General features: G+C 39.5%; 1 pseudogene; it reads right to left on the bottom strand.

Moving 5' to 3' along the window:
* Positions 1-9,672: 9,672 nt before the first annotated feature.
* On the bottom strand, positions 9,673-10,365 carry LOC109391949 (ferritin light chain pseudogene; annotated as a pseudogene).
* Positions 10,366-13,855: the final 3,490 nt, after the last annotated feature.

Genomic DNA, 13,855 nt, shown 5'->3' with positions numbered 1-13,855 from the left:
TATGACTTCCTTTTTCTTTATAGCTGAGTAATACTCCATTGTATAAATGTACCACAGTTTTTTAATCCATTCGTCTACTGATGGGCATTTCGGTTGTTTCCAAGTCTTGGCTATTGTAAATAGCGCTGCAATGAACATAGGGGTGCATATGTTTGTTTGAATTAATGTCTAGGGTTTTTCTGGATAAATACCTAAGAGTGGAATTGCTGTGTCATAAGGTAGCTCCATTTACAGTTTTTTTGAGATACCTCCATACTGATTTCTATAGTGGCTCTACCAGTCTGCAATCCCACCAACAGTGCACCAGGGTTCCCTTTTCCCCACAATCTCACCAGCATTTGTTGTTTGTTGATTTATTGATGATAGCCATTCTGACCGGAATGAAGTGGTATCTCATTGTGGTTTTTATTTGCATCTCTCTCATGATTAGTGAGGTTGAGCACTTTTTCATATGCCTGTTGGCCATCTGTATGTCCTCTGTAGAGAAATGTCTCTTCATATCTTCTGCCCATTTTGTAATTGGGTTGTTTGTTTTTTTGGTGTTGAGTTGCACGAGTGTTTCATAAATTTTGGATATTAACCCCTTATCAGACATATCATTGACAAATATCTTCTCCCATTCAGTAGGCTTCCTTTTTGTTTTGTTGATGGTTTCCTTTGTTGTGAAAAAAACTTTTAAGTTTGATGTAGTCCTATATATTCATTTTTTCTTTTACTTCCCTTGTCCGCAGAGATGTATCAGTAGAAATATTGCTCAGGGTAATGTCTGCAAATTTACTCCCTATATTTTCTTCTAGGAGTTTTATGGTTTCAGGTCTTACATTGAAGTCTTTAATCCATTTTGAATTTGTTCTTGTATATGGTGTAAGGAGGTGGTCCAGTTTCATTATTTTGCATGTGTCAGTCCAGTTTTCCCAGCACCATTTATTAAATAGGCTATCTTTACCCCAATGTAAATTCTTTTTTTTTTAAAGATTTTATTGGGGATTTGGGGGCGGGAACAGCATTGGGAAATTGGGGAAGGGGAACAGACAAGTTGCTGTCCTTTTGTTCTTCAGTCTAGTTGTGGAGGACATTGCTTCACTGGCCCAAGTTGGCACCATCATTACGCTCTTCCCCAGGGAGGCAGATCAATCGCCGGCCTCTGGACGGCCGCTCACAGCGGCTGCTGGCTGCTCATGCTGGCTGCTGGCTATACACTGTAGTCCATGGCAATCAACTGCAGCAGGGGCTTCAGCCTACGCTGTCGCCAGCGACTCAGGGCAGCCCAGCTCGAGGTTGAGCTGTTGTGCAGCATCTTAGCTGTAGAGGGCAGTGTCACTGGCCCTCATATGTGGGATCCAAACCGGGGCCCTCTGGCGTCCCAAGCCAGCTCTTAACCAACGTGCCACTCGGCCGGCCCCCAATGTAAATTTTTGTTTCCATTGTCATAGACTAACTGCCTATATATGCCTGGATTTAATTCTGGGCTCTCTATTCTGTTCCATTGACCTATGTGCCTGTTTTTATGCCAGTACCATACTGTTTTAATTACTGTAACCTTGTAGTACATTTTAATATCTGGTAGCATGATGCCCCCGACTTTGTTCTTATTTCTCAGGATTGCCATGGCTATTCGGGGTCTTTCTTGGTTCCATATAAATTTTAGGGTTATATTTTCTATTTCTGTGAAAAACATCCTAGGAATTTTGATAGGAATTGCACTGAATCTATATATTGCTTTAGGCAGTATGGACATTTTAACTATATTAATTCTTCCTGTCCATGAGCATGGTAGGTTTTTCCATTTGTTTGTATCTTTTTTATTTCTTTCTTCAGTGTCTTATAATTTTCTGAGTACAGGTCTTTTATTTCTTTGGTTAAATAATTTCTTAAATTATACAAATATCTAACCACTATGCTGTACACCTGAAATTGATATAAAGTAATAGTGAATGTCAACTGTAATTGAAAAATTAAAAAAGGAGGAAAAGGTGAGGTGCAATAAGCAGTTCAAATTTCCAGGTGTAAAATAAATAAGTCATGGGGATGTAATGTACAACATAGGAAATATAGTCAATAATATTGTGATAACATGGTACGGTGTCAAATGGTTGCTGGGCTTATCAAGGTGATCATCTTCTTTAGGTATGTAAATGTTGAATAACTTGGTGTATACCTGAAACTAATATAATAGTGTATGTTAGCTATATTTTAATAAAAACCTTAAAAAAACAATTTCCAATGAAAATTAAGTGTCCAAATTAAGATGTATTGCATGTGTAAAAAACACACCAGAAACTAAAAACCAGTATTTAAAAATTATGTTAAAGATAGCATTAATAATCTTAAATATTGGTTACATGTTGAAGTATTTTATTAATTTTGTTAAATAAAATGCTTAAATTAAAATTTTAAAAAAGAAGAAGAATAGGGAGTGCCCAGGAAAGGTGAGGTTGGAATGTTCAGTCTCACTGAGAAACTGACATTTGAACAAGTGCTTGAAGCCAGATCATGTCTCCCCTCCCCCACCACAAAACCTTCAAAGAACTTCCCATATCACCAGAAACAATAGATTCTATGCTGTTCTTAGAACACACCAGCACCTCACAGCCTATGTATTAGCTTCTCCTTCAACTAGAATCTATATATTACAAACAGCTCACATCATCACGCCTTCTTGTTTTTGCTTAATAGTCACATTCCCAACCAGGCCTTTTTGAGCACTGAGTTCAAATGAAGTAGCTAGATGACCTGAACAAAGCTGGCCCTACATCACACCCATTCTTACAGTGGATGGGAAGAGGGTCCCAAGAGATGCAGGGCACCCTCTACTTTCTTTTAACGACCCTTACTGAGACCACAGCTTCATGGCTTCCTTTTAAGCTCTCCAGCTATTCCGTTCTGCTATTCCTGGAAAGAGGGAGTTAATAAAGCCATTGGGGCATACAAAAAATAATAATAAATACATAAAATGTTAACATATCCTCTACTCCCATGACTATAGTTTCTGTCCCTCTTCCCAGTCTAATTTTACTCCATAAAATGCACCACTTTCTAGTATGCTATACAAGGTGTTCATTTTGCTTATTATCTGTCTCCATTCCTCTCCTTACCCCTACTCACCCCTCCAACTCCCCACACAGGCACACACATTAGAAGGTAAGCTCATAGGGGGGTGGGCAAGGAATATTTATTTTAATTAACAAATATGTTCACTGATCAGCCACTTCCTCTTGCAGTACCTAGAAAAGTAGACTTTGAATAAATATTTGAGGAATACCATGAAATATTTGGAAAGCAACTGGAAGATGTCAGAGAGGAGTTCCTTAAAGGCAAAATACTCCTCATTTGTTCAACAAACAGCAAAGAGACCATTGTAGCTGGAATAGATGAACTTAGAGAGTAAAGCAAGGCAGTAGGCAAATTATGCTGGGTAGTGTTGGCCTTCACAATTTCAGCTTTTGTTTTGAGTGTTATAAGAAGCCTTATAAAAATTTTAGCAAATTGGCTGTAATGAGCCAAGAACTTAAACTGGGAGACGAGTCAATAGAATAGTGCAATAAACCAGGGCAGATGTGATAGAAGAAGCTTAGCTTCTTATAAAAATGTTTGGTGTCATTCTATATTCATGTATTTTTAATTAGCACCAATGTTATTATTGTACTATATACTTCTTTCTCTTTCTTACATTTTTTTTCTCAGAAATATGTTTTCATGATCTAGCCATGCTGATGGGTGAACAGCTAGTCAATTGCTTCTACTAGCTGAATATTATTTCACTGTCAACATTTACATCTTTTCTCCTAACATAATAAAAAAATAAGATTAAGATTGGGATAAATTTGTTGCTAGGGGCATTGGAGAATAAAGACAAGAAAATCTTTGAAAAGGGGAATGGAGTAGCATGAGTGAAATAGAAAGCAATGGATTGGATTAAACCATCTTAGCACTTGCTCTATGTGGACAATGAAGGAAGAATAAGGTCATAGAACTAAAAAAATTAATAATAAAATAGTGAAAAGGACAAGTGATGGGGTCCTTTTTTATATAAAAGGGCATTGATTGTAAAAATAATAGCAACAACATCACTAACAATAAAGTAGTTTTCCCTAAACACTTTTTCAATATGCAAGACACCAGACTAGAGATTCCATGCATTAATTGAGGTAGGGGCTATTGCATTTGGGAAACAAAGATAAATCAGAACATTTGGTATCACATGGAAGTCAGCAAAGTAATTTAGTGGAAATAACAAAATGAAAGATTTAGAAGTACAGAATATGATACTTAGAAATATTGACATTTAGTGAATATTTTCACTAAACTGAATGTTTTTAAGATCATGAGCAGGTCTAGTGAATGTCTTCAGAACTGGATAAGGATCTAGGATGTTAAAGAATCATGAGTATGAATGTTAAAGTTCTCCAAGATAATAGTAGGAGTTAGGATGGAAAACCGGATGTTAGGCCTGTAGTGTCTAGAGTTGGCGATTTTAAGATAGGAAGATGTGATCTTAGTCTTGTCACATTGATATGGAGGGAGGAATAAGAAGCCCATACAAAGAAAGACTGTGAAAGTAGCAACACCACTGGAGGAGAGCCAGATGTAAAGAAACACACAGAAAGAAATCACATAGAGGCATTGATGTACAGGCATTTTGTTGTCAGTGGAACAGGAGGTTCCAAATGGCATAGTAACGAGGTCTAAAGGAAGACAATGGGAGAAAGTACAGATGCATAGGGTGATCAGAGGAGGGAAGAAATCGCTAATAAGAGGGGCTTGCATTCAGGCTGAGTGATCTTGTACTAACTAAAATGATGGTAAACTTACCCAGTTAATGAAATAATTAATTTGGAATGAAATCTATTAAATTAGACAAGTGCTTTAGCTCTCTGAATACAACCCTCACAGCAGGTGTGCCCTCATGATGAAAGAGGAAGTGTATTTCACCCAGTTCTCCTTACATTCTTACCTACCCCACATATGTATATGCACATATACAAAATAAAACAAAAATAAAAACTATTAAACAAAGCATTGTGTTATCATGTTAACTATCTGTTCAATTGGAAAAAAAATAAAATCTCAGTAACTGCACTGTCATTCTCTTTCTCCCTTTTGAAACAAATATTAAATTCAATTCATCTGCTTTTGACACTAAATAATTTTAGATTTAAAAAATTTTTTAATTTGTCTAATTGGTTCTTTCACAATTTCTAAAGTGATTAACTTTTTTTTTTTTTAACCTTCATTATACTTGTTAAACCCACAAACCATGAACAGGTCAGGATTTTAAACAAATACACAGAAGTCATTTTCTCAACTAGATTTTTCACATCATTATAAAAATAAAATATGACAAATTAAAGCAGTTTATATTTAGGGAATCAGAGTATTTAAAATTCAAGTGATAAGGTTTGCTTATTAAAGTTAAAGAAACTCCTACTAATTATTAGACTTCTAAATGTGCGAATGGTTCAGTAGCCCAGAGCATGTATATTAGATGCAGGAGTCATAGAAGCCTCCATCTCTGAGCTTTGTGTTTTTTCCTTGTCTCTGCTGACATTCACTAATGTTCACACTCATTTTGAAATGAAATTGGGCCCAACTTTTTTCTACATACATTATAAATCACCTATCAGGACTGATAGTGATGTCCTAAGAGACTGCAGTCCACAGAGAAATGTTATATCTATTATTTTCAAAGTCTTAGTAGAAAATGTGGTCATGGGTAACTTCTTTTAGGGTGTGAAGTCATTCCCATAGCCAGAGAATTGCCGGGTAGAATAGTTTGCTAACAAGAGTGTTCCACAGGTTGAAGACACCAGCTGAGTAACTGGGCAACAACATGGCATTTGTTCTCTCATTTATTGAGCAGCACTGTGAGCTAGGTGCAAGGAACAGGGATGAAATAAATGTGGAGTTGTCCTGTAGGAACTAATGTCCATTGAGGGAGACGAATGCATACGCAAATACTTTACAATAATGAATAAATGAAACCCTTAGTGATGGCTGACTTGTCTGGAATAGCAGGAGAGATTGTTTATTAATAGAAAGAAATCAATCTCATTATATTAATCTCTGTTGAACAAAACAAAGTCAAGGTTATGATATAAAACCTTTCTTGCTTCTTCTAACCAAGAAAAGTTCAGTCCGTTTAGAGTCTTTTTCAGTTGGCCATCAGGCATCTCTTCTCTCCCTGACTGTTCTCTCTTTCTTTTCTTTCTGCCTGAATTTCTCTGGGTTCTTTCTACCTTTCTGGATCTTCCTGTACGGCCTGGCTCCAGGCTGGAACGATGGTGATAGGTCCTTACTGGTGTTCATAAGCTACAGTCCATGGGATTCCCCAGAATGGAAAAGCTACCACATCAGTCTTTCTCTATTAGTGCGCTTCCTCACCAACATGTCCCACACGATTCTGTGAAGTCTCTTTACACAAAATTGTGCCAGCAGTAATGGGAAAAGTCTGGTAGCATGAAAAAATGGTCAAGCTCATTTGATTCAGGAGGCAGACTGCCTGAGTTTGAAACACCACTGTGACAGTATTTGAAGTCTTTCCTTCCCCCATAACATTTTTTGAGGATTAAATTAATTGATAATATGTGTAAAGAGCAAGAAAAAAATGGAAAGCAAAAAGTGCAAGGGGAACTGAAAATGTCATTCTGCCATAGAAAAGAAAAGGAACAACTCTTGAAGCTCAGGGGAGTCAGGTACACAGTCCTGGAGCTAATCCTTTGTCCTGGTGCCAATGCTCCCAGATCCCCACCCTGTCTGGAAGAAATTCCTGCTGTTCTGTTTTCCAGAAGAAACCCCTCCCTAGGGATGCCATTTCTCTGCCCATCTACAAAGAATTTGCCTTAGTTGGTGGACAGAGCCTTCTCCAGTCATGTCAAGGCAGAGAACTACCACACTCGGTCACCCTCAGCCTCATTTTCCTCACCGGTGGATGGGTTCTTTTCCCATGATGGAGCTTGACGGGTGACAAGATCCCAAGAGCCTGGCCTCTGGCCTCTCACCTCTTCATTGTGCTAGAATTCCGTATTGCTTTTCTTGCATCTCTGACACTAGCAGATGGAGGTTTTGTTTCAATCGTGTCATTTTGCTAGCTGAAATTGAACCCGACCAGCTTCTGTGGACACCAAGGAGTGGTCCTGTGTGTGCAGTTCCATCATCCAGAGATACTTAACTGACTCATCATACTCCTGGCCATGCGAATCTAAGAATGTCATTACTGTGAGTGCAGTGCCAATGGGTGTACAGTTATGAACAACACATTCCCATAAACCTAGTAAGAGGGACATGGTAGGTAGAGGGAACTGGGCTGTCAGTTCTATTTCCTTGGCTAGGTGAACATTTCTAAAAACAAGATCCCATTCTCATTCTTCTGAAAACTCCTATTTTTTTTTTTTATCTTTCTTTCTTTAGATTTGGAGCCTTCATTCCACTATTGACTCCATAGGTGAGGCATTCACAATATGACCCTTAGCTAAGCACATTCGATCCTGCAAAGGTCTGTGGGACTAGATACTTTTTTTTTTCTTACAATCTATATGAAAATATAACAAAGAAAGTTTCTGGTATTGAGTAGCATGATGTCCATGGTCACAAGGACAGGGGTGAAGAAATTTTTACTTCTGGGAAAGAATACTGTTTATAGTCTTAGAAACCAATATTAAAAAAAAATCAATCCCTATTGCCTTCTTGAATGGAACTAATAGCTTCAGAACATCACTGAAATAACTTAAATTATCAAAAAATGTGTTAAAATCTGTTTTTCTCATTTATTAGCTGCTAGATTTAAATTATTGACCATCTCAGAGCCTTTGTTTCCTCTTCTATAAAATGGGTATACTAATTTTGACTCCATATAATTTTTGATATAATAAAAGAAGTAAACATATAAAGCAACTAACAGAGTATAGTGATCATCATGATAAACAACAAAAAACACTTGTTTATCATTATATTGAATTCAACTATATGTAATTTACAAGAGTCAGTGTGAAATTTCAAATTAATTTTTCTCTCAGGAATATTTAAATATAGCTCCTCTAAAGGAATTCAATGATTTTTAAAGGAACCATATGTGGAAGAATTAGATGATTTATTCAGCCCTTCAGCCTAGATTTTTATTCCCCAAAATATATAATGACAAAATATACTGCTATTCCTCTATCTGCATAGTTAGTACACACTGAAAACATGTGCATCATACTCTATAATAAATGCATTATTCTGTTTCTTGCAAAAGATCCTATCTCCAAAAGGCTGTATGTTTTTCCAGATCATGGAAGTGTTGAAGTCAGTAACTGATATTATTAAACATGTTTACTGCTGATGCACTGACACAGCTGAAATGTGCTGGCTTTTCTATGCTGAAAATTGATGGGATATTGAATCTGATTTCAATTCTACAGTGGATGTCAGCAAAACTTCAACACGTGAACCAAAGAAAGCAGAAACAGTTGATAAATGTCCTTTCTAAATTAGTCTCAGGAATAAGAGTAAATCGAATGCCTGTGGTAACAGATGATGGAGTTTCAGACAGGGTATGTATATGGAAGCCATGAATAGCTGGTTCAAAGCAGTTTAGGGTTACCCCAGAACGAGGCAAAGCATTGGGGGGCCAGAGGAATTGGCTCTAAGCCTCACCTTTGCACCAGGGTTTTCCTGGGGCTTGGTCTATGCTTGTGGCTGTCTTCCTAGAAGGCAAATGTTTTGTTTTGGAAAAGTGACATTTTTTTTTTTTACTATGCTAGATAAATGGCAATGAATATAAGAAAAATACTCAGACATACTGACTAGAAAAACAACTTTTTTGTTTGTTTGTTTGTTTGTTTTAATAGATGTTATTGGGGAATTGGGGGAGGGAACAGCATTGGGGAATTTGGGGAAGGGGAACAGACAAATTGCTGTCCTTTTGTTCTTCAGTCTAGTTGTGGCTCACTGGCCCATGTTGCTTTTATCATTGCATTCTTCCTGGGTGAAGCAAATGGGTTGCTGGCCATTGGACAGCAACTCATGGCGGCTCTTGGCAGCTCACGCTGGCTTCCAGCCACTCACAGTAGCTTATGGCAGCCCACTGCAGCTGCACCACAGACTACGCTGTTGCCGGCGACTCACCGCAGCCCAGCTCCAGGTCGAGCTGTTGTTCAACATCTTAGCTACAGAGGGTACAGCGTCATTGGCCCTAATGTGGGATCTGAACTGGGGCTCTGCTTCTCAGAGCTGGCATCCCAAGCCAACTCTTAACCAACGCACCACTCGGCTGGCCTTAGAAAAACATCTTTGTAAAATAGTGGGCAGAAAATAATTTTGGGGGGTTGGAAATAATGTAAAATCGGTCTTTTTTTTTCTTTACTCATATTATGCACTGTGTCTAAGTGTGCATTATTTAGGCAAAGATTTATAAATTGATATCAAAAAGTGAATTCACCATAGATAAACACAGAGCTTATGCTCCTCCTAAAGAAATAGGTATATTCATTGTTTTCTCTTTCCTAATTGTAGGTTGCAATCCTTTGTGCATATTAGGCTATTTCCATGGAGGGCAAACATTTACATCTATATTTCTTCTTATTATTATTTTTTTTAGCTGAGCCATTCTGCCACCTGTTAGCAGCTCAGTGGCAGCTCAGCTCGGACCGGGAATTGAACTGCTGTTGCTCAGAGCCCACACTTTCTTTTTTTTTCTGCTGCAAAAAGCTTTATTGTTTCAATTTGGTCCACGGTATGGGAGAGGGCCCCGGGGTGGTTAGAAGGCTGCCTAGCTATTTCAGGGAGAGGCTCAGGCATAAGCCCAATGCCAGGGGAATGCAGAGGGGCCCCTCAAAGGCCTCTGGGCTCCAAAGGCTCCTAGTCATGCTTGAGGGTGAGCCTTTCGAAGAGACACTCGCCAAGCCCGGCCTGGGGGCTGGCCAGCCTGTGGAGGTTAGTCAGGTGGTCGCTCATCTTCTTGATGAGTTTCACCTCCTCCTCTAGGACGTGGTTCTCCAGGAAGTCCCAGACATGGGGGTCTGCACGGGCAGAACCCAGGGCATGCAGATCCAAAAGGGCTTGGTTCAGGTTCTTCTCCGTGGTCATAGCAGCTGCCATGGCATCCTGAGTTTCACCCCACTCATCTTGGGAAGGCTTCTGCAGGTCCTGGAAGAGGGCGCAACCAGCATGCTGTTTTTGCATCTTCAAGAGACGTTCTGCACCCTCCCGCTTCTCCTCCGCCAACTCATGGAAGAAGTGGTTCATGCCCTCTAGAGCCACATCGTTGTGGTCGAAATAGAAGCCCAGAGAGAGGTAGGTGGAAGAGGCCCGCAGATGCAAGTTGACCAGGCGGTTGTCGGCGGCATCCACCTTGGTGGGATAATTTTGAGGAACTTTGGAGCTCATGGTTGTTCAGCAGTAAGGAGTTAAGCTCTAATAATGGTGTTAGCTGGTCTCGGAGGCCAAGGATGAGAGCCCACACTCTTGAGCGAGGTCTTAACCAACTGAGCCACTTGCCTGGCCCCCTACATCTATATTTATAATATCACTAATACTCTAGCAAAATTATGTACTTTCAGATGTTTTATCTTATTTAATCTTTATAACCACCATGTGAGTCATGTGGCATGGTATTTTAAACCCCATTTTACATAATAGCACACGAAGACTCAGGGTAGGGAATTGACTTGTTCAGTGTCATGTTGCTACTAAGTAAATCAGTGATGGCTGTATCTCATTTATTCTGATTCTATGCCAAGTGGGTTTTGTTTTTTGGTTTGGTTGCTTGTTTATTCATTTGCTTTAGTCTATCACAGCACCTTTCCTGCTTGCTTTATGTCATTTACCAATACAACTCAGAATAAAAAAAAAAACTTCTCACAATTTTACCTCTATCACTTTATTCAATAGATATGATTGGCATGAAGAATTGTGATGGTCCCTTTGCTAAGATCAAAGAATGTTAGACCTGGAAGATGTTAGTGATGACATATGGGTAGTTCAACCCCATTACCAATAAAATTTGGCCAATTCCTTTTTTCATCTATACCTTCTATAAACTTCTCCATTGTTCCTATTCTAAGATTATCAACATGTCAATTTCCAGCTTTACTTAGGAGATATATTCTCTGGATATGTTGCCAAATTTTTCAAGTAAGATGTTGAACAAAAATCAACAGGGTAATGGAGGCTATGTTATAAACAGATTAATTATCAAGCAATAAAGATGATTCAGTACCTTGGAGTCATTATTTACCCTAGGCCTGAAGGGAAGAGGGGCGGGAGGAGATATTAGAACCCAGAGAGATTAGCTGTAGGAAAAAGCAAGGGTGGAATTGGCAAAGATAAAGAGAAGGGAACGGAAACACCAAAGATTATCTTCTTCTGAACGCCCAATATCATGCCATACATCCCAGTGTCCCAGGTTGGAAACCAGATGGTGTCCTAATGCAAGTATATTTTAAACAGAGTCTATGCTAACACATTCTTTGGGAGTACAATCCCAAGGAAGCAGAAGTGAGGGGAAGGGGAATGAGGCAACAAACAGAGAGCAAATATCAAAGAAGTACTTGACCAAGTTGGCCCCATCTTTACTACCAACAGATCACTCAGTTTCACAAAACATCTCCAGAGAAGTGGTATGAAGCTGTGATGTCTCTCAAGAGTCCTAATGGCTAATAATAGCCCCATGAATTGTCAGCTGCTCTGATCTGCTGAATTCCCTCAGGCATGGGTACTGCATGGTCTCATGGTGTCTCCCACTTAGTAGCAACAAGGAAGGGGCAGGGTGCAAAGAAAGAGGTACAAAGCAGGAGCCAAAGCTCTGTGGGGTTATGCCTGAAGGAGAGTGAACTACCAAGTAAGAAGACACATGGCCCAAAGTGGCAGGAAAGATCTAGCTTCACGATCTTCAGAACAATGTTAGCCCTTGCTCGGGAAGCACCGGTAAGAGAACAAGCAAGGCGATGGTGCAGATCTGGGGGTATCTAAACCGGGCCTGGGGAAGACGGCCAGAGGGTCTACAAAGGTCAGCCTCATGGGGCACAAAGCGGGTGAGGGAGTCTGGGGAGAAGAGAGAGAAGTGGGTCTGGAAGGGCAAACAGAAAACATGCATCAGGCATGTAAAAATGGGAAGATGATGCTACAAACTGGTGATGTCCTATTTTGCAATATTACATCTGCAAACCTTACTCTGAAGATTCCTGAAGTTAAAGTGGCAAAATAGAATGCTATACGGTATAGTCTGAGGCTTTGTGTATAATCTTAGAAAGTTTTGCTCTGTCCATTATATGTCCATGGCTTCTTTTCATGAAATCACCTATAAAACTGCATTGTTACTCACGACTCTTCCTTATGAGGCTCTCTCTGATGGTCCTAACTCCTCCTTCCTGTCTGCTCTGTATGAGAGTCCGGTCATCTCTTGCTGGCACTGTTCCTATTGCCACACGTCTAGGACTCACTGCATTCCTTCCAGGTCATTCTTTACAGTGATAATAGAATAATCTTTTAAAAACACAAAACTGATCAAATCATTGTGTTTTTAAAAAAGACTTTACTAACTTGTATGTAAAATTACTCTGCAATTTAGTATTATATCCAAGTAACTATTTGCTGGTTTTATACAAACTTTTATTTGTATTGGTCTTATAAAAGGGTTCCATTTGGCATCTTTGTAGTGAATCAATGTAGTCTTTAATTTCTAATGAATTTGAGCACACTAAGGAGGTAATGAAGTTCACTAAACAAGCAACATTTTGCGTGCGTGCATCTATGTGTATTCCAAGTTATTCCATCAATTGCATTTTTCCCACTTACATTCCCTCTTGATGGAAAGGTTGTGCATTCCTCATGCTTACATAGTCCTCCATGATAGTCCCTATGCCTTAGTTCAGCAATTTGTCCTAATTATCTCTCTTCCTCTTTTCTTTAAGTCCAAAAGTGAGTCTTACTCACTTGGGGCTCTATACAGCTGTTACTCAGTGAACGGTTCTGAATGAAATGTAGAATCACATGTGTTAACAGCACAGAATTTACTTATAAACCTATTCACTTCTTCATTTTATTTGTATCTATGTATACCTGTACATTTATATTTCATTTTGAGCACTGATTTAATTTAGAAGCATAGATTGTAAGTAGTAAAAACAAAACCCAAAATAAGAATGTGTGCTTATTACATAATAGCCTACTATAGAATATATAAAAGAGCCACTCAAAGACATTTTGTTTTGTTTTTTTCAAAACTACCTCTTCAGGGCAACCAAGATGGCACAGTAGGTAAGCACTACATTTACCTTCTCTCACAACCACATCAAAATTACAACCAATCTACAAAACAACCATTATTGAGAATCACCTAAAATCAAGCCAAACTGAAGCCTTTCAACTAAGGACTGACAGAAGAAGCCACCTGAAGACTGGTAGGAAGGTCAGAGATGTGGCACAGGCTGGTCCCACACCCGCATGTCACCATTAAAGATCAGGAGGGCTATTTCAGCTGTGGGGGTCCCCCCCACCATTCCCTAAAGGAGTGAGGGGTCCCAGCCACACCCCAGCCCAGGGTTCTAGTGCTGGGGAGAGAAGTGCCCAAAATTTTTGGCCGTGAAAACCAGCGGAGGTTGTGACTGAGTGAGACAGTACAGCTGCACTCACAGGTGCTCCTCTTAAAGGGACCACACATGGACTTACTCACCAATAGAATTACTGGCTCTGAGCTCCAGTGCAGGAGCAGCAGCTGGAAAGGCAGCAGGGACAAATGGTGGGGAATTCAGTTATCTGGTTTGGGACAGGGGCTGGCAACGTAGCTTTCTTCTGGATGGAGGAACTGGCAGAGGCCATTGTTTCTTTGTTGAGTCCTCCCCCTTCCCAGCATGTGAACACAGGTGGACACTATTTC

The sequence above is a fragment of the Hipposideros armiger genome, unplaced genomic scaffold, assembly GCF_001890085.2.
Source record: "Hipposideros armiger isolate ML-2016 unplaced genomic scaffold, ASM189008v1 scaffold_308, whole genome shotgun sequence".
NCBI classification, from domain to species: domain Eukaryota; kingdom Metazoa; phylum Chordata; class Mammalia; order Chiroptera; family Hipposideridae; genus Hipposideros; species Hipposideros armiger.
This window is presented reverse-complemented; position numbering and strand designations above follow the sequence as displayed.